Source organism: Grammomys surdaster, unplaced genomic scaffold (genome assembly GCF_004785775.1).
Source record: "Grammomys surdaster isolate TR1022 unplaced genomic scaffold, NIH_TR_1.0 126118, whole genome shotgun sequence".
In the NCBI taxonomy this organism is placed as follows: domain Eukaryota; kingdom Metazoa; phylum Chordata; class Mammalia; order Rodentia; family Muridae; genus Grammomys; species Grammomys surdaster.
Genome location: NW_021620926.1, coordinates 2,044,247 through 2,066,290, shown reverse-complemented (window position 1 = coordinate 2,066,290; position 22,044 = coordinate 2,044,247). Strand labels below are relative to the sequence as shown.

General features: G+C 44.5%; 1 protein-coding gene across 2 annotated transcripts in view; it reads right to left on the bottom strand.

Moving 5' to 3' along the window:
- Positions 1 to 11,269, bottom strand: part of Bach1 (BTB domain and CNC homolog 1) — a 34,934-nt gene extending 23,665 nt beyond the window's left edge. For both annotated transcript variants that reach the window (XM_028756364.1, XM_028756361.1), the window contains exon 1: positions 11,177 to 11,269. The gene's annotated coding sequence lies outside the window, so the exon portion shown is untranslated. The remainder of the gene's footprint in view (positions 1 to 11,176) is intronic.
- Between the last annotated feature and the right edge of the window lie 10,775 nt (positions 11,270 to 22,044).

The window sequence follows — 22,044 nt, the reverse complement described above, 5'->3', positions numbered from 1 at the left end:
AACAAATACATAGGTAAGTCATGCCTTGTTTGTTCAGATTGTTTTCCTGGCTTTTGTTTTGATTTTTTTTTTTTTTTTTTTTTTTGAGACAAGGTTCTATATAGCTCTGGTTGTTCTGGAACTCACTCTGTGGACCAGGCTGGCCTTGAACCACCTACCTCTGCCTCCCAGTTGCTGGGATCTAACATGAACGCCACCATTCTTAGACTCTCTTATATATTTTCAGAACTAAATATCATATTTGAAATTTTAAAACAAAGTTAGGCTTAAAAGCAAGGAGTTGGAACTGTTGGAGAAGCCAGGAAAAAGTAAGTATATAACCATGAAACCAGCAGCAAGGCACACAGGTTCTAACTCCACATGACTTAGAGTCATCTCCTCCATGTCCCTGGCTACAGGAAGCTAATGACCTGCCGTGTGTCACCGTCACTGTATATTAACATGAATTTTCCTTTTGATATGCTAATGGGTTGTGTCTTGTACTACTATCAGGTTTCACTCATCTGAATGATTTCACTATACACTGATACTAAGAACAGCTGATGTTTCTTTTTTGTTGGTGTTGGCAAATATTTCATTATACAAAATATATAAAAACAGATAAGTGATCTGGCCTCAGCTTGGGATACTAATAAAGCTTTATTAGACATCACCCCGACACACACAAGGGCTGATGATGTCTAGAGCAGAGGAGGTTTGTGCATCTTCTACTGAATTTATTCCTGTATGTTTTGTGGTCTCTGTAGCACTGTAAATATATTTGAGCTCTTGAGCTTTATTGTCTATGTTTACTATATAACTGCAACATATTTCTGAGCTATGAACCAGAGCCCTACAACGTTAACCAACTCATTGATTGTGGCAGCTTCCATGCAAATTCGCATTTTTCCATGCAGTCATACCTTCTAAAAATAGAAGGTTTTTCTTTCTTCCTTCCTTCCCCTCCATTTCTTCCCTCAGTGCAGTGACTGGTCATGTGACAGTAGGGGACCTGCCTCAATCACCTCCAATGTGGCACAGTTTTAGGTTACAAATCAGGGTTCAGATGATCCTGTCCTATCTTAATGAGGCCAAGCAAACAATAAAAGCTATTTAGAACTGAGTGAGGCGGGCTCTTAACAGGAGAAACAAAATCGTCATGAGTATAAGAGGGAGGGGAGAGAAAGACAGGAAGTCAACCAGTCTCAGACTGATACACAAACATCCTACAGACTCAGAGGTGGTCACCAAAAAGTTCAACACCAGATCTGAGTAAATACAGCATCTCTGCAGTTAGGATCCGGTGAATCAGGCTGTTCCCTCTATCTTTTCACATTCTAAACAACATACTGATTTCACTAAATGCAAACCTGAGAGGCATTCACAGAAATAATGACAAAACCCAGTCAGATTCAGTTATATATAAATTGTGAATAAACTGACTGCGAGTAAAACCTCTGTTTCAAATAGGAAAGGCATCCAAAAGAGAAAAATCAACTTTAAACTAAAATCTTAGATTTTGACCAAATTAGGAGTTAAGAAAAGGTGGTACAGGGTGTGAGGGGAGATGTGGCTACGCAGGACTCCTATCGCCAAACCGTAATACAGAGGTCCCTCTAAATTCTTGATCCTGCCATCTCCTCTGAGATGGTCAACATGGTCGACCTGACAAGCGGTCCTGAGGCAAGCCTCTGGGCACACCTGTGAGGGCCCATCATACACGTAGGCAGCACTGCCTGCTGCAGTACTTCACCTTACTGATGCTGAGAACCTTAAACACACCATTCATGTTGTGGTGACCCCGGACCATAAAACTTGTTTTGTAACTACTTCATAATGAATTTTGCTGTTATGAATCTCAATGGAAATCTCTGATACGCATATCTGATATGTGACCCTGTGGGGGTCGAGACCCACAGGATGAGAACTGCTGGCTCGAGAACAGCTTTCACTCTTTGCCTGCTTGTTTTTGTGTCTCGCTGGAGAGTTCATTTTCCAGCTGTTCCGACCACTATCACTGTCTACACTGCACCCATCCCTGGAAGATATCAGAACCCAGGCTTCAAGCCTCTGGTACCAAATTGGGGCTGCTGAGACATCCAGCCCCATGGACTGCTGAGACACCCAGCCCCGTAGACTGCACAGCTCTGGTTCTCAGCTTCACCTCCTGCCATTCAGAGTGCAGAGAGTCATCGCTGGACCTCTCAGGCAATATCCTGTAAGCCAATCTAATTAACTCTCTTAATATACACGAGTTCTCTTGGTTGTTCTGCAGAGAACCCGGGCTAATACACACTTATACTTAGAATTCTCTACTTTTCTTTCCTGGGAAGGGCACTTGACACTCTCTCCACTTCCCTCTCTGCAATTCCGTGTGAGTCCACCAAAGCCAAATTGTCAGTTTCCTCCAAGTTCCCTCAGCAACATTCAACACCCTTTCATCCCCTCCCTGCAATCACTGGGCTGCCAGGATCCCAACACTTCACCAACTTCCAACCTATCTCTCTGGTAGGCTGTTGTCTGTTAATTATCAACCTGACAGAATCTAGAATCATCTGGTGGAGTGTCAGCCTCTGGACACAGCTGTGAGGGAAGAGCCTCGTGGGAAGACCATCATTCCTCAGAGCAGGGGCAGAGGAGCCAGCTCGGAGCTGGCACTCAATGCTCTCATCTCTCCTTTTCCTAACTGTGGAGGTTATGTGGCCAACAGCCAACTCCTTCCACCTTGATGTCCCGGCCAAGATGGACTAAACACTTGACCTGGGATCCAGGGTAAACTCTTTCTCCTCTAAGATGCTCTTGTCAGAGTATTTTATCATAGCAGTAAGAAATGAAGATAACCTTCCTCTGCCTGAAAGCCTCCAGATTTTAGAGAACTGAGGCTGTCCTCACATCTCACCTCATCTTGGCCTCCCACAAACCACCTTCACGGGCTTATCTAAAGCCACAGAAAGAATATAAACCCAAGATCTCTAGATACTCCTGTTTGTCTGTGATCTAATCGTGACTTAGGTTTTAATCTTCAGACTCACATACCCAGACATACACTCAAATTATTATATGTATGCCAAACAGGCGTCTCAAATTAACACGAGCAGTAATATCGGGTGTCGTCCATCACCACACTCCCAGGATATTCATCAAGATATTGAGGTAATTTTTTCTTGTTCTTCTATTTCTGCAAATTATCAGCTATAAAGACACTACCTTATAAATAAAAAGAATAGCTATAAGCATAAAAATTATGCCTTAGTTAAAATGCAGCTCATGTTTATTTTAAAAGTCAATTAAATTAAGGGACAAGTGACATTTCCATCTTCACAATGGGGTTTCCTGCACTCATCATAAAGGACCGGCTCTGTGGAAAGTCTACCAGTGACTTTAACACAGGATCCCACAGCTATGGCCCAACGACCACCAAATACACATGAAGTTTTATTTTAAAAAGTGTCTTGGCTCTAGGGAGGTCATGCTCTGTAAGCATGAGAATCAGTTTGGGTCCCCAGCACCCAGAGTGGCAATTTACACTTGTCAGCCCAGCACTAAGACTGCGGGGAACTCAGGAGGCGTAGGCAATCGCGTCTCTGGGTTGTACTGACCAGCCAGCCAAGCTAATGAATGAGCTCCAGATTCAATGAGAGATGTGTATCAAAGAAGAAACAAAACAAAGAGCCATGGTGTGGGAGTGACAGAAGAAGACATCCAGCCACCACACACACAGAGACGTCAGCCATTAAAGCCGTCAGCGGTTCCAGCATTTCCCTGGACGCTGACATACTGAACCCTGGCTTGGGGGAATCCTGATACAAGCAAGTGACAGGCCAACATCTATCAGACTTTTAAGGAAAGTTTTATACACTGATAAAGTGGCTGGAGTGGAGGTATCTCTCCTTCCAGAAAACTCAGTCATTGAGATAAATGAACTATCTTGCAACCCTGGGAGAACAGATGCTGGCACTATCTCCAACTTTTATCCACAGCTAAGCTTCTGGAGAATGTCTCAGACTTGCCAACGCAAGCAGTATCCTCCACCGAGCCATGAAGTCATCTGACTAAGGCTCCTCTGACTTCCCCAAACGTCAGCTGGTAGCCTGCTTCCCTAGCATGTTTTACTACAACTGGCCATGCTGTGACAGAAGTCTGCTGGCCTGTTAACTAAGCTGTAACCTCTGTAAAGTTCTGCCAATATCTAGAGACATTCCTGGCATATAAAGCCATAAGGATTTGTTTCCTATATTGCACACATAAATGGAGTGTCTAACAAGCTTTGATGTCACACATGTTCAGATAAATTTAGCAGCCCACCCTACTATCTACACACACTCACGAGTATCTGTGTGTGAGTTTGGAAGTGCAAGAACAAAGCACCATCAAACCCAAAATATACCTTACCCATCCTGAACCCCAAGGATCACTGCTGCAGTTAATGGGAGTGGGTGAGGGGACATGGTCCTCTCAGAGCCCTTCCACCAAGAACAACTCCTCATGTCAGCTGACTCTAGAGACTACTCCAAGGGGTCCCAGATACTTGAGGTCTGAAGCTAACTAGACCAGGGATGAAGGTAAGCCCTCACAACAAAACACAGATCACAGAAACTCAAAGAAGCAGAGCTTGATCGCGTGGAGTCTTTTACTACAAAGAGATAATCAAAAGAGTATCAAAACAGTGGCCACAGAGAGACTCAGCATCACCTGCAGTCTCCTTTGATTTCTTTCAATGGTGCTACAACTGAAGGTATGTCACTGGAAGATGCTCTCTCAGCAGGGCGCCATGCTTTTCACCTGCTAAGTCAGGCACACCTAGGACTCAAACATTCCAGAGGTGGAGGCAGGGGAGTTGTGGAGTTCAAGACCAGCAAAACCCTGTCCAATAACAAAGTATTTTACTAAAATGAAAACAAAGGGAGGGAGGGAGAGAAGGACGGAGGGAAAAAGGGAAGGAAGGAGGGAGGAAGGGAAGGAAAGAATAAATATATGTTTTAATAATAGATATTATCTTATATTATGTATATTGCATATATATTTATAGTATTGTATTATATGCACAATATTTATTGTAATATATATATACATATACATATATTTAAAAATCCATAAATTTGTTTGCTGATTCATCCCATTTTCCCATTCAAAAGATGGCTCTTACACAGGAGAAAGCTGTGTGCTGTGCCAAGAAGACAAGTCAGGAAAGTACAGTAAATAAACATCAGTTCCTTGGAAATGACACCCGAGCCAACACAGTAATCAGTTTTCACTTCAAAACTAGTGGTTAAATATAAAATATACACATAAAATTACTGTTCTGGCCAGAAACCACTTACTCTGGAATTACAGCCTAATAAATATATGAAAACATTAATAAATGTTTATAGCTTTATATTTTGTAATCAACTCTCTGAACTGATTGAGCCAACATCAAAAGGACACTGGCATCCTTCTGGTAGAGAGAGAACATTAAGCATAGGAAAACACCAGTAAGCAGGGAGTGGGGTGGGTTTCCCCACCCCTTCCTGTGGATGCTGAAGTCTTCACCTCCTCGGTCAAAAGCAATAGAACAGAAGGTTGGGGAAGAGAGAAGGAGGGCAGAAACATCACTTTACTGTTTAATCTACATCTTAGAAACACACATGGCCCACTGCTAATGTCCAAGCTACAGAAGAACAGCAAAAAGGCTCTGCCAGAAGAAACTTCTGCGTGAAATTCAGACTTATGGAGGAATCAGAAAGCAACTGTCCAGTGTCACTGACCCCATCTAAAAATTGCCAAAGACTTTAAAAACATTATCAGATAGGATAGTAGATTGAGTAAGAGTGGCTCCCACGGGCTCATAGATTTGAATGTTTGGTCATGAAGGAAGGGCACCGCTTGACAGACATTAGAAGGTATGACCTTGTTGGAGGAAGTGTGTCACTGAGGTGGGCTTTGGAGTTTCAAAAGCCAAAGCCAGTCCCAGAGTCTGATCTCTCTCTTCCTGCTGCCTGTGGATACAAATGAAGAATTTTCAACTCTTTCTCCAGCACCATGTGTGCTACCATGCTCCCTGCCATGAAAACAGATAACCTCTGAAACTGTACAAATGCCTCAGACAAATGCTTTCCTTTATAAGAGCAGCTGTGGCCATGGTGTCTCTTCACTGCAACGCAACACTAAGACAGACAGAAACCAGTAGTAATCATTTTATTACAAAAGTATCCTTTTGAACAAAGACTATCCTAGGGCTTTGAGAAAATGCATTTACACTTCCTTTTAACAGAATATAATTTGCACACAACTTCAGTGCATTGTGAACATTTCCAAACTCTCCCAATGCTGAGAAGGGAGCCTGTAGCTGGCCAGCTTCAGGGCAATCTAGGTACCCTAATAGCAGTTAGTTAAACACCCAGGAAGGACTCTGACAGCCCCTGTTTCTTTGTTCCCCAGGTGCCTTGGGGCAATTTTTAGTAAACTCTGAGATCCTATGTGGAAGTAAGAAAGGTCTGCTCTGAGAATGATGAAAAGAAAGAAAATATTAGGTATACAAGATGGGAGACAGCACAGCACCACAGCCCAAATTATATCTGCTCAATCCACTCTACATTAATTACAGGTAAGAAGTGAATTTCAAGATCTGTTTCTTCTCTATCTCAAGAGAAGGCTTAGAAGAATGAGTGAATTCCAGCCACTTCCTCAATAATCATGGAGTATGATAAAAGAAATTCAAAACCTCTAAGTGTGTCAACTCAGTATACAGTCAAGGACACATAACACCATCTCCACTAAACTGCTACAAACAGCCAAGCTTCAAAGCCCAGAGGACCAGAACTAGCCCACACTGGGTCGCTGTGCAATCAGACAGGTTAGCAAGCAAACAGAGCCAAGGCACATTGAGCATGTTGGGGTTGGGGGAGGGACAGACAAATCTCGCCAGCAGGAACTCACTCACACAGGGTTGAACAGAGTTGAAATCCAAGTGTTTGATGTGCATTAGGAACCATCACAGGTACAACTGCAGCTAAACACACCTTGTCCTTGGGTCCCTATCACAGGTAACCTCTCTGCAGGCTTGTCATCTAAAGGAAACCCAGGGCTTACAGGCTGGAGGGTAAATGTGTATTATACATGCTCCACATAAACTGGACGGAGTCCGGGAAGCAGAACCAAGAGAACAATTCCATTCCGGCACTAGTAAGGTCAGATTTAGTGGCTGCTAAATCTGGCGGTGAGAGTACCCTCAACTAGGATTCAAGGATGCAAACAGAAAATTCAAAGTACTTTTTACTGCTTCAAAACCCAGTTACATTTAACTAGCACAGCGGAATGGGGTGCTCCACAGCTCTGCCGAGGCTGAGAGCCCAAAAGCACCAGCCTGAAACCTTGCTACCAACTTAGCATCAGGGTCCTCTTGAGTTGTATTTCTAGTGGCAACACCTGCCGTATGTATGGCAAGCCTCCAGCTCACCTGTGCTGGTAGCCGCTCGCTCAGCTCCCAGAAGGACCTAAGAAAGCCATGTAAGAAAAGCATCCAACCTGCCTCACTCTAGAAAATAGCACAACAGAAATAGACAACAGAAAATAGCACCTAACAATTTATGTCCTGACCACTTGATTCACAGTAACACACTTAATCCTCACAGCAATTTATGATGAAAACCATCATCATCCCCACCACCATCATCCCCATCCCCACCACCACCACCATCATCCCCATCCCCACCACCATCATCCCCATCACCACCACCAGCATCATCACCCCCATTTTTCAGAAACAGCAAGACACAAGTTCCAAGCTGACCCCAAGGCATAAGTATGATGACTTTGCTGGAACACGATCTTTAGCAATTCAGTTCTTTATCTCCCACTCAGAGCATATGGCTTCTCTATCAACTGTACGGGGAACCCAACTTTAGGTGTCAATGCCATGTACTACTACACCAGGAGCCAGGGGTTGACAGTGATGTAAATCACTATTTTACCTACAGTTTTGAAATGTTTCTCTCTGCAAAAAGTCTGGGCTTAGCAAACAGCACTCACATTCCCCATGCGTCGAACATCACCTGAGTCTGTTACTTGGCATATCTTTTTTTTACTCAAAAGAATCTCATAAATCATCCATCCCACCACCTAAAATAATCCCTTCATTCCTCAAGAGACTCAGGATTCAATTATCCCACGAACAGAAAGAAAAGTGAAGGGAGGGGACTGTTAAAAACCTCAGCCGCCGACAGAGCAAGCTGCCTGCTCTGTGAAGAGTCCACTGAGACAGAGCAAGCTGCCTGCTCTGTGAAGAGTCCACTGAGACTTAGTCATTTTAACAAGTTTTGTAGATGTTCTTGAGAGAGTCACCACCACAGTACAGAGGTACAAAGGCATAGGCTCTGAGGTGGAACTGAATGGTAAACAGTAGCCGTGCCTCCCGGGCCAGTGAGACGGTTCAGTGGGCAAGGGTGCCTGCTGCCAAGCCTCAGGCTGCAGTTTAGTGCCCAGACCCACGTGTGGTCGAGGGAGAGCACCTATTCCCACAAGTTGTCCTCAAACCTTACACAAATACACATACAGAGAGAGAGAGAGAGAGAGAGAGAGAGAGAGAGATTAAAACAAAAATGTAAAAGAAAAAAAAAACACTAATAACTACTTCTAAGAGGTTGATAGTCTAAGGAATTCCACTTCCCAAGGATTATCTAAATGCACAGCTTTAATAATAATCACAAGAATATAAAAAAAGGGAAATCCACAGGCTTCCAAAGGGTAAGAGAAGGCTGTAATTTTAAAGATTTTGTTATAAATATTACATTCCAATGCGTAACTTATCAAGCCTTCTAGCCGATACTCTTCGGATCACACACACACCACCAACCACCTACAAATCCAATGAAATTTGTATTCCAAAAGAATATTTTGAATAACTACACCTTCTCAGGAAGAGATCAGAAATTAAACACACACACACAGAGAAATCTGTTGTAGACTTGGAATAATGGTAATAGTGGAAAGTAAATTTTATATTCTTCAATAGAAAAAAGGATAGAGTGCGCATAGTCACATTATCTAATATGCAAATATTGATGTCACTCTGCTTCTTTTACTTCTTGCTGTGGGTATTTTCATGTTAGATCAATCATCCTGTACAGTACCTGAAATCTCCTAACATCTAAAAGAGACATGATTGATAACCCCTAAATCTAAACCAGCACACCAACCACTTCCCCGCTACAGATGTTTTAAAGGAATGACCATCAATAATAAAGAATTTGGTATCGTTCTTGGGGCCCATGCAACCGTTGAGGGGATGAAGGCACTCGCCACCAAGCTTGATGACCTGAGGTCCTGCCCCAGAACCCACAGGATAAACAAAGAGAACCACAAATGCAAACTGTCCTCTGACCTCTGCACAAATACATGTACAAAACAATAAATAAATAAATAAATATTTTTTTAAAATCATCATTCTTTTGGTTAAAGGGAAGAATCCAGTTCTCCTCCTCTTCATACGGGTTTCCTTTTCCAAACTTTGCACCGAGGACTGATGTGAGTGTGTGTTCATTTTTTTTTCCAAGGAAAAAGAAATCACACAAGATCCATAAAATCAAGAGTGAGGCAGACACATACATAGACCCCTCTTCTTTAGCTTGACCTAAGAAGACCTGCTGATTCTATTCTTTATCACCTCTCTGACCCCAGAAACTAGTTATGCAGGAAAACCTAAAAGCCCTAATAGGAAATCCCCTTTGTGGCCTCATAAAAAATAAACTTTTATAAAGAGTAATTAAAGCATGTATCCACCACTCTGTATCAATACCAAAAGGCAAATCAAGGACAGCAAAGGAATGAAATGTTACAATACTGTTTCGTTAGTTACAATCCTGCTGAATGCCTTACTTCTATCTGAAATCTCTCAGACACAGCTTCCTGCAGCACAAATTGATTCTTCCCGCAGTAGGCCACGAGGCTGCTGTTTAAACACCACCTCGGTGTTACTTGGCCACGTCCTAAGCATGCTCTCCCACGTCATCCACTGATTACCTGTCTCAAAACACAGCCCGCAGCTGGGCCCCCTCCGGCCTCCTGAAGCAACCCCTTGTGTGTGCAGCTCAGCCTTTTATAGTGGAGGCATGTGATGCGAGGCGCGTATCTGCACCAGCTGTTCCTAATTACCTCTCAGACTGGGGTGAATGACTCAGCAACACAAACTCTTTTAAAGAGTCACCCTACCTTGTTATCCAACCAACGTAGCGAACAAAGGGAAGCCACTTGACAGATCCGACGGTTAAACAACAAGAGGCGATCACTCCTCCAAAGCTACCCAACTCCAAGATGACTCATCAGGAGCCTTTTTTTCCCCTAGACTCCCTTACGATGTCCAAAGCCAGAAGTGGCAAGCGCCTTCAAGCCCAGCCCAGAGCTTGCACCACTACCACAAGAGCAGGAAGAATAGGCCAACCCATACCTCTTCCCATTTCTCTGAATGTTTGTAGAGCTCAAAGGCTCGGCTACTAACAAATCTACAGTGGTCACCCTTTAATCTTTCTGACCTGCCTTCCCTGCAAACCCAGTGGGCTTAAAGGAGTGCTCCAATACCTAAACAATGACCCAGCAGGGGCATCCTCCAAGGCGAGCAGTCACAACTCTACAATTCTCCAGAAAAAGAACAGCATCCTGCAAAAAAAAGTCTTTGTTCTTCCAAGCCTGTCGCAAGGAGCTGGATTTTCCCACACACGTTCTTTCAGAATTACTACTACGTCTGCCTTGACTCAGCGCACGCTAAACGTAGAGAGCTCACTACATCAAAAGCCACCGGCGCATTTCCACTAAATGACACCAAAGTACCGGAGAAGATCGAGAACGCGTTGGCCCTGGCCCTACCCGACACAAACACAAAAGCTGGTGTCGTTAACACCGAGATCCACTCTGTCGATGCTGTGCGAGTCTAAATTACAAACGTGCGCCAAGCTGCAACAAAGGGAAGCGCGGACCGCCGGGTGGTCCCGGAACCCCGGCCGGCTCGGCCTTGCCCCCGCAGCAGGCTGAGCGGGACGCGGCCCGCGGAGCGCGGAGCGCGGAGCAGGGCGGCGCCGGCACGGCTAGCCCGGAGAGTCCGCGCTGCGCATAAACAGCGCGCAGCCCGCCGCCCCTTCTAGGCCCGCGCGGCCGCCCGCCACCAGCCCCGGTGACCCCCGGGAAGGACGGAAGGACGACAGCCCGCACCGCCCGAGCCACTCACCGGAGCCGAGGCGCCGCGCGGCCCGACTGCAGGCGGCAAGCGGCGGTCAGGTGACTCACTCCCTCCGCGCGGACGGCCGCCCGTCTCCTCCCCTGCGCTCCGCTCCACTCCGCCACCGCCGCCTGCGCCTCTCGGCGCTAAAGCCCCGCCCCAGGCCCCGCCCCGCCCCATAGCTGAAGCCCTGCCGAGATCCAGGCCACGCCCGTGTCTGGAGCCACGCCCCGTTGCAGGCCACGCCCTCCGCTGGTAATATCCTCTCTATTTTGCCTCGGGCGAGTTCGATGTGGCTTTGCGGAGGTTATTGCTGAGCGCCGGGCCTCCAACCGCGTCGCCCTACCTCTGCCTTTGGTGGCAAGGTTACACGTCACTGGAGACCACCTCCTCCTCACCTGCTGAAGAAAAAAAAAAGGCCGATGCCTCCACGGCCCCAAAATTGTTCTTCCCACCTCCCCCCACACACATACAACAGGTTAGATAAGGGTCTTCTGCCCCACGCCCCCCCACACACACACCCGAAAACCTTGGAAGCTCGGTTCAGCCAAGCTCCTGGGCTGCTTTCCTGTGGGAGCGCGAGAACCAGGTGTTTGAATTTGCTGAAAAAGGTGTGTCAACATCTGTCTGGAGCTCGGCAGGACTTTTAGGAGCAGATTCCGAGAGGAAGAGGCTGCTGCCCCTCTAAATGATCACTAACTTCAGTTCAAGTTGTTTGTGTCCGATGAGGCCCTTCCTCGAAAACCACAAGGCATGTAACCTGAAGTGTGCTTTGCTCATTATAACCCATTAATATGCATGCATGCTTTCCTGATCAAATCCCTTTGCTCCTTGAGCTCAGCCAATACTACTGTGAGAGTTAGTCCTGTGCCCTTCATACTTGCCAAAATAAACTGAACTCTTATCGGCTAGCCGTGACCGGCATCATTCACCAAGGAGCAAACACGTTGTACTGGGCTTCACACACATCCGGAATATTGTACTAAGCATATGGCAGCCTACTTCTGTCCTTCTATGCTGTACCACCGGGAAACATGGATACATCAATGTCTGGTGATGTCAGCCGTCTTTCCTCAAGCCCTGGTCATGCTTCCATCCTCAGCTGCTAATCTGGGTGTTTTTCCAATTGTTTACTATGTTCACTGTTGTTCAAGGCAGTGTCTTTCCGCAAAGCTGCAGTAGCTCGCGGCAAGGCTTATCAGTCTGAAGAGTGTACTGGGCTAGACAACCCGATTAGAAATGAGGAAGGAATTACCACCCGTGAGGCATGTGGTCCCCTGAGGCCTGTAGCCCTGGGAGGACATGTGGAAAGAAACAATGTTGCTGGCTTCTTGGGCATTTCCCTCAGTTGCAGATTCACTGTGCTCCAGTTCCCACCCCCACCACCACACACACAGACACACACACACACACACACACACACATGCTGAGCATGTTTACAAATTGAAGTGCACAGTTTCCTATGCTCTTCTGAGAGTGTTTCATCTGTCAGCAGTTAAGGATCTCCTTGGGATCTTTCCCATTACTCATTTCTTAAAATATTAATTAAAAAAAGATTGTTCAAATGCGTCTTCTCTCATGAGGTTTTTAAAGGGGAAAAAATCTTTAAGAGCCTGGGAAGGGTGCTGGGAAGATGGTTCAGACATTAAAGTGTTTGCCTTGCAGGTGTGAAGACTTGACTTCAAATCCAGTACTCACCTGTAATCCCAGCACTGGAAAAACGGAAATAGGGGGATCTCTGGAACTCTATAGCTAGCCAACCTAGCCAAATCAATAAGCTTCATGTTCAATAAGAAACTCTGTCTCAAAAGCAAAATAAGGTTGAGAATTATAAGACACTGGAGTTGACCTGGGTCCCCATATGTACATCCACAAGTGTACATGCGCATGGACACATGAATACATTCACATGCATACATCCTTGTGATGGTTTGTATGTTTGACCCAGGAAGTGGCGCTATTAGGAGGTGTAGCTTTGTTGGAGTAGGTTTGTCACTGTGGGAGTGGGCTTAAGACCCTCATCCTAGCAGCCTTCGGATGAAGATGTAGAACTCTCAGCTCTTCCGGTCACTGTCATGCTCCCACCTTGATGATAACAGACTGAACCTCTGAACCTGTAAGCCAGCCCTAATTAAATGTTGTCCTTATAAGAGTTGCCTTGGTCATAGAATCTGTTCACAGCAGCAAAACCCTAAGACAATCCCCTATACAGAGAGAGAGAAAGAGAAAGAGAGAGAGAGAGAGAGAGAGAGAGAGAGAGAGAGAGAGAGAGAAGGAAATTTGATTATTATTAACTAATACTGACAATCAATTGAGAAAATCAGCCTACTGTACAACACAAAGAGTCTATGCTACCGCATAGCAGAGACTCACACTTAGTGCTTCTTTGTCCCATAGCTGTGGTTTCCCAGTCCCCATGAAGATGTACCCATGAAGCAGGGACATCCCAGCCTGTTGACCACTTGTGTTCCTTGTCTTAGCAAAGTGATCGGCAAAGCTTTCCGTGCGACCACCTCCTGGCAATACACCACCATTCTCACACTGCACTGTGCATGGGCATTGTCACGTTTATTTCAAAAACAATACTCTGTTTTCAAACATTCCTCACCTACTCTCTCTGAGACATTATACTAGCTTTATCACAAAAACAAGATTGTGTCATTAACACTGAAACACATTTTAAATAACTCGAAGCCACTGCCAAGAAGAGATTTTTTTCGAAGAAATCTAGAAGTATTCGCCATCGTTCTCTCTCCCAGGGACAGAACGCCTGGCATGGCTCTCAAGATGAAAAAATCCAAATCTTTCCAGGAACCAGCATGTGGTGACTGTGAGGGACAACATGGCACCATATCTTAACAAAACGTAGCATGTGTCAGATGATAGTTGGGTCTTCCATTTTCTTTTTCCTTATGTCAGGGGTGAGCTACAGAGTCACAGTTACTGCTCAGTCACACTCAGGTCCATGTCTTATTTCCTAGGACACCCTACGGTCCCTCTAACAGTGACTCAGGACAACCTCTGTCATCTCTCCACCGTCTGAGCTTCTGTAAGTAAATATCCACTAATTCCAGTGGCAAAAACTCTGGGTGGGGCCAATCTAGGCTTTGAACTACAAGTAGGGAATGCTGAGATAAAACAGACCCCTACCTCCAGTGATGAAGAAGTAAAGCCATAACCCCAACTCTTCATTTGAATCTACGTGTGTGTTCACGTGCGCTAGTGCGTGCGTGCGTGCGTGCGTGCGTGCGTGTGTGTGTGTGTGTGTGTGTAAAAGGCATTCTTTATTTGAAGATAATGAAAGACTCCCTAGGGAACAGTGTTTACTGGATAACAGAAAAGAGAAAGAAGGTGAAGAGAAATAGTCCAGTGAAGAGAGAAGGCAGAAGCCAGGAGTGGTAGCACACCCCTGTGATCACAGAGCACAGGTAGTCATGAATTTGAAGTCAGTCTGGGCTACATAGCAATATCCTTGCTCAACCCCCGCCCCCCAAAGCATAGATGGCAGACAAAGGGAATGAAGATTCTAGAGCAGAAAACAACTCTGTGTGACAAGGACTGAAGGTGTGAACAAGGTGATAGGGAGACAGCAAATTTAATGACATCCAAAGTGGCTCAAAGACAGAAAACATCTGCACTTCCAAAATCTAGCAGAAGGCTGTAGTGAGATAAAGATGGAGGCAGAATTTGTCTTTCTTCCCGTTGTCTCAAACCCGGTCCTGCTCTGAGGAAAATGTGGCTGGATCTAACCTTTAAAAGGAGTGACCACTATTTCTTCTCCAGAAATGACCTCCCTGAGAATGTCATGCAGAAAACCAGACACCTTGCTATTAGAAGGTCAGCCTGAAACACACCTCTCCATTCTAGCTCAGGGAAGTCTCCAGCATCAAATCCTGATCATTTGCATGAGTTCCTGCCATGGAGTACTTCCTCTAGATGGACATAACAGTAGGTTGTCTTTATCAGAGCAGCTGTGATTACCCATAAGAGACCCTAATGATGAGGCCTACTGATGTTCTCTCAAAGAAAAAGGCGAGGGGCTCATTAGTTCCTCCTCTTAGATTTCAATGACTAACTTGCACCTTTCTGCCAGCCATCTGTGATTCTGCCCTAGTTCCATGTGGTCTTGAGAGATGCCAAAGTGAAGCATTAGAAAGTTCTCGGAAGGCTAGGACTCCATCTGTGCAGCTATAGGGAAACAGTCATGTCTTTCCATTGTACAGGTTTTCTGGGGTTTCCCACCCTCTAGTAAGTAACCCCTCCCTCATGATTCTATAAGTAATCCCCAAATGTAGTGAATCATCAAGATAGGTAGATAGGATCATTACATTGATCTATCATTAATACCCTATTTGGAATGAAACTGAAAATATATATCCTTAACAGATTGTGGTCCAGGTAAAAGAGTACTTGTATTTTAGAATGGAATGACGACAGTGAGTGAGATGTGCTGAAATCCTAGAGAAGAAAAGAATCATAAGCACAGACGTCATCACAATAGCCTGTTCCCTAGACTGGAATGCCACAGGTAAGAAACACTTTCAGTAAAGAAACAATTTCTCTCTGAGATTTAAAATCTATAAATAAAATCTGTGATGACAGGAGAGATGTCTTTGTCACAGAGACACAGAGAATTGAATTAATTGGAAGTGGTTGATTTGTACCGCTGGCCACTCCAGCTTTTGTTCCTTCAACCTCCATGCCCTATATTTCCAGTGGCAAACCTTAGGACGCATGGGCTCCCCCATCAATTGTCTGTGTATAATAGCATGTGACATTACCAGCTGAGTTGATTCCCCACCAACCCATGGGTTGTCTATGGCTATATTCCTTTCTTAAAACCCTCAATTTCTCCCAGGCCACTTTCACCTTAAGTTATAACTAAAACAACATCACTCCAGGAGTGCTGATACAAAATGTCCTGTTTTGCCAATCTTCCACATTAGGATGCATACCCCTCCTCAGTGTGTTCTGCTCTTGTCCCTGAGAGTGGCCTCATCTGGTTCTTGCCAGTTTCCTGACCTACTAATGGTCAGAAGTTGAATATAAGTGCAGTGACTATGTTAACACATCTAAACAAGAAATGTAGCTGTGGGAAGTTAACTCGTGAAGACAGGAAACAAAAGCCAAAGGTATAAGCAGTGATCCTGTGCACTGCCTAAGGTTGAAGATGTGCGGCCATAGACATAGTATTTGATCCCGGACACTCCTACCTGGGTTGACAGGAATATAGACGGCCATGGTCTGTAACATCTAGATCTTAGTCGTTGTGGTGGTTTAAATAAGAATGGCCCCCATAGACTCATATATTTAAATGCTTTAAGAAGTAGCATTAGGAGTTGTGGCCTTGTTGGTGTAGACTTGGATAAAGTGTGCCTCTGGGGGGTGGGATTTGCAGTTTCAGATATTTAATACAACCCCAGGATCTATCTATCTACTACCTACCTACTATCTATCTACGTATCTATCTATCTATCTATCTATCTATCTGTGTGTGAATGTGTGTGAGTGTGCATGTGTGTCTGTCTGTCTATCTGCCTGTCTCTGCAACCCACACATCCAGACGTTGAACTCTCACATCCTTCTCCAACACCATGTCTGCCTGCACACTGCCATGCTTCCGGCCATGCTTCTTGCCATGGCAATAATGGACTAAACTTCTGAAACTGTACACCAGACCGAGTTAAATGTTTTTTTTTATAAGAGTTGCCGTGGTCATGGTGTCTCTTCATAGCAGTAGAAGCCCTAAGACAGCCATCAAAATCATTCCCCTCACACTCCTCTTTTCTACTGACATCTGGCTTTGGGTGTAACCATACTTCTACCTACAGAGGCAGATAGAACAGTGGGCAGACAGTGCTATTTGATACAATACAGTCCTATTGATACAATGTTGTTGTTGGCAACAGTCTCATTGTAAATTACCCATCTTCCAGTGCAACTTTGTATGTATGTATGTGCCTTTGAAAGCTGAATCACCACTGATGTTTGTAAGTCAGAGTTCAGAGTCAACAAGTTCAGAGTCACCATGAGATGGATGAGGCAAACCCTGGCAAGGCCTGGTCAGGGGAGTCCCTATGCCACAGAACCTCCTTTTGCATTCATCTCTGGTAGTTTCAGGACTCAACATTATTCTCCAGTCACAGTATCTTTCTTTCTCTAACTTCCTTCTAGTAGACACTCCGAGGTACCTGTTCAATATCAGTGTCTCCTGCATCCTTCCTAACAGGATTCTGACTAAGCGTGTCATATACCCACTGAACCCCTTCCCAGACTCCTTCATCACACACCAAGCTCTGTTCAGCAGGAACCTCATGGGATTTCCAGGAAAAACTCTTACTTTCCTGAAACCAAAAGACCAAACCAGCTGGTACGCAATTTTACTACTGACTTTCCCTCCCCCAAATGACAGGAGGAGGAGTCCTTTCAGTTAAAAGTTTAAAAATCAGAGTCTTAGGCCAGCAGGATAGGACATGTAGACGCAGCTCAGATCCTCAGCAGCTACCTTGAGCAGATAGATGCCTCATTGTGGTTTCAGAGTTTACTCTTCTTCCTCAAGGAAAGAAATCCCCATTCTTCTGAGTTTCTCCAAGTGAGTTTCTCTTACAATGGGCTAGTGTGTCAACCCATAGGTCCTATAATCTCACGGCTTAATCTCAAATCTCCTGTTTTTTTCTGATACATTCCAGGATGAACAAGGGCACAAGGACAACTAAGAAAATAATGGATCAGATGGAATTTTTAGCACAGCAAGATTCATTTTTGAGTTCTACCCCCCACCTGGTGACAGAAGCATGGGGAATCTTCAGGAGGTTAGTAGGTGGTAAGGATAAGCCTTGTGACTCTGGTTGGTGTCTTTGTAACATTCCTGGGGAGCTCCCTCACTCTTTCCACCACATGAGGGTAGAAAAGGAAGAGCTCTCACTAGAACCAGCCATGCCTAGCCCTTCCCTTAGAATTCCATCCTCTGTGACTGTGAGAAACAAACGTTTAAGTCACTGTAGTGTCACTGCAGTGTGTGGCGTCATGTATTGCGATGTAAATGCTTGAGGCGCTCAGGCTCAGCCTGCGATTACAATCTGGAAGCTGGCCAGAGAGTGAGCAGCGGTGGGCGAACAGCAGTGTGACAATAATGACAGAAAGAGAGGGCCGGATAAGTGGATCTGACTATGAAGCTATGGAGACTGTTATTATTTGTCTTCCAGATTACTACTTCCTCTTGAGTATAAGTAGATCACGAAGAAGAATGCAGAGATGTCAGTAAAAATACTCTGACTAAGTTTCAGGAAGTGACTCTTTTGAGACATGGAACAGCTGCCAGAGAGGGGAAAGGGGAAGTTACAATCCTTCAAAACAAACTCATGGATTTTAGCTCGGTGTAAACTCTGGGAGAGTGTGAGAAATAGTAAGGCATTATCCTGACACTTCAAGCTCTCAGTCCTTTTTGATGCATTAGAGAACAGAATAACTAATGAAGACCTGCATCATAACCGACAGGTTACGCCAACTGCTTTGTGGGTAACATTTTAAAAATCAGATGCATGTTAAATCCTTATAGATTAAAAAGAGCCCACAGAAGGATGAGACATTAAATTCCATTAAGTTAAATCTTTATATACCAAAAATCTGAAACTTTTACATAAGTCAAAGGAACATCTTTAAATCTATTCTAAAAGCATCAAGTTAAATTCATTAGAACTCCTGAAAATGGCCTATTGGCTAAATAAGACCTTAGAGATGTATTATGGCCCAGCATTGAACATAACACTAGATGGTAAATAGAAGAAAAGTGGCAAAAAAAAAATCATAGTTGTTGCTGAGCTAACATACCTTTTAGAAGAAATGTTACTCAGTGGTAAAATTCCTATTAAATGTCTATTTTTAAGTATGCTGCTGAGAATAAGGATCTATAAATCATTGTCATTAGTAAGAACACAGAGAGATGTTAGGAAAGTGTAAATAGCCAGAAGGAGCTTTATTCTAGTCAACCCTCTGAATACATCTTTTCCCCACTTACTAATTCACAAACCATTTTCATAGGTTTTGTTTCCTCTGCTACACCACCTTCTAAAGCAGATTTAAAAGGAATCACCCCAAATGGAAAGGTAGAGTTGTCAAACAAAGGGTTCGAAGCAGGTGCTGAGACATCCTTCAAACTCATTGACCAGAAGCCCGTTCCTGCTCCCGGGACCCTGTCTGAGGATCTTGTAAATAAATACAGATACCCGAACTCGATGCCACCAGCTTCAGTGTTGTCCTGTTACACTGATTGACATTCATGGCTAGAAGCTTTACTGCGTGTGCCCTGTGATTCACAATCACTTCGAAAGCTGGACCAATTCCTTAACAAAGAGGTTATTCTAATACATCTTACTGTGATGATCAACAATGACAGACCCCTGACCTCTGTGGAGGCCAGCTTGGAGTCATGTCAAGCAATCTAGGGATGTCACGGAAGAGGAAACAGGAGGATGTGAAGTTGGACTTCCTACTAACTCAGCAAGTTCAGACAGTAAGTGTTCAGTAACCTTGGGTACTTAGCAGTCCAATGACAGGGAAAGGCACAGGGCATAGGGATCACTGCAGGCTGATCTTAGAGGGACTTTTGTCCCCGAAGAGAGCCATCTCAAGATAATCATGACAGGCATGGACTTTAGAGCCCAGCAGTTTGAGTGCTGGCTTCACTTCCTGCCACTTGGGCTTGTTTTCTTGGTCACCAATAAGAGTTATCCTGGTTCTTATTACAACAAAGTCACCACAAATATTGAACAAGACAGAACAGAGAGCATTTAGAACAACCCAAAGTGTTAGCTTTGTAATAATGGAAAACAGGATAATTTTTTTTTTGGACAAATTGAAAGCAAAGGTATTATCAAAGATCAGACCCCTGAGACCCCAGTTTTCTGACTCTGAGATAGAATCAGAGCATGAAGAAGATGTTAGTGCAGAGAACTGAGTAGTGGGGCACTGATCACTAAAGGAAAACTCCCTGGGAGGTCTTAGCTCATAACTCCTCATCGAATGATAGCTTTCAAGATAGTGAAACTCACGGCTTCAGCACCTGCTGTACTTTTTTTTTTTGATATTTTATTTACATTTCAGATGTTATCTCCTTTCCCCATTCCCTCTCCCACAGAAACCCTCTATCCCATTCCCCCTCCTCCTGTTCTATGAGGATGTGCCCCCACCCACCCACTCCCACTTCCCCACCCTCGAATTCCCTCATACTGGGACATCCGGCTTTCATTGGACCAAGGACCTCCTCTCCCACCTATGCGCAACAAGGCCATCCTCCCCTACATATACAGCTGGAGCCATGGGTCCCTCCCTATGTGCTCCCAGGCTGGTGGTTTAGACTCTGGGAGCTCTGGATAGTTGGTATTGTTGCCCTCCTCCTGGGGCTTCAAACCCCTTCAGCTCCTTTAGTCTTCTCTCTAACTCCTCCATTGGGAATCCCATGATCAGTTCAGTGGTTAGCTGTGAGCATCCACCTCTGTGTATGTCAGGCTCTGGCAGATCTCTAAGGAGACAGCTATATCACTGTTGTACTTTTTTTAAAGACTGATCATCTATGGAAGTTGCTTGCCCTCCCCTTTCCTGAGTATGCCAAATTAGAAATGCCTGAGACTTTGTTTCTCCCTGGGAAGCACATAGGCCAGAACATAAAGATCATGCTCTCTTGGCCACAGTTAGGGGACCACTCCACAATACAACATAGTCTCCAAGTTCCCACTGCAAGCCTGTCTCCTGCAGGACTCTTCCCTGAGACTGCCCTTTGGTCTGTGCAGTAGCTACTTTTCTTATAGCTGTGGTCAACCTGACCAGAAACAACATAAGAGAGGAAGGTTTATTTTGGGCATAAAGTTTGAGGAGATAACCCATCATGACAGGGAAGACATGACGGTCCAGGTTCTGCTCAGAGTGGCCGGAGCCTGCAACTGGGATTCATTGTTGAGTGATACGGATCATGAGGCAGACCAAGACCTTCTTGATCTTGGACTTCCAAGCCTCTACAACTTTGAGCCAAACTGATATCATTTCTTTACAAAGCTACCCAATCTGTTATTCTGCTACAGAAACATAAGTAGACTAAAAAGTGGGTCTTGATCAGACCTATATATGTCATAGCCTTGATGTTCAACCTTCAGAAATTTTTATTTATAAGTCACATTGTTTATGTTTATGGTACTTTTAAAAAGTAGCCTGAGCAGATTAAGACCCTGAAATGCCTCACTTTATAAAGTGAAGGTATACTCTTGGATCAGAAGACCTGAGTTCAAATCTTACCTCACCATTTATTAACGCCAACATGTGTGAGGTTGCTTCCTCCCTGTGAACACTTCAATCTAAGTAACTTCCATTTGTTCTTAATTGTCAAGAATTGCCTTACATTTTGAGCTGCCTCGATAAGCAGTTGCATACTGAATACTCGGTACAGATGTAGGTGGTCTCCGTGCATTACTTCACAATCATCAAACCATGTGTGTGTCTAGCACTGCTTCATGATGAGAAGTCATGATGATATGTAACAACGGCACAAAGGTGTTTTTGCACGGCTGTCAACACTTGAGAGACTGCAAAGATATTTTACACCTACTTCATTGAGCATCCTCCTGGTTGGTATTCATTCACAATCCCAAAGATGAGAAAGTAAAAGGGGATGTTGGGCGTAGCCAACAGGAACTTGTGGAGTTCAGAGCAGCATCCATGGGGAACAGAGACGATCATCATTTCTCTACAGTTAGAAACAGGAAAACTATTTGCACTTATGATCAGTAGTCACCAAAGTAAACTGAACAAGAACACAGGGTATTATTAACTCAGGTTCTTCAAAAGGCAAACACCAAGGTGAGATGCCACACTCAAGGATGGTCAGA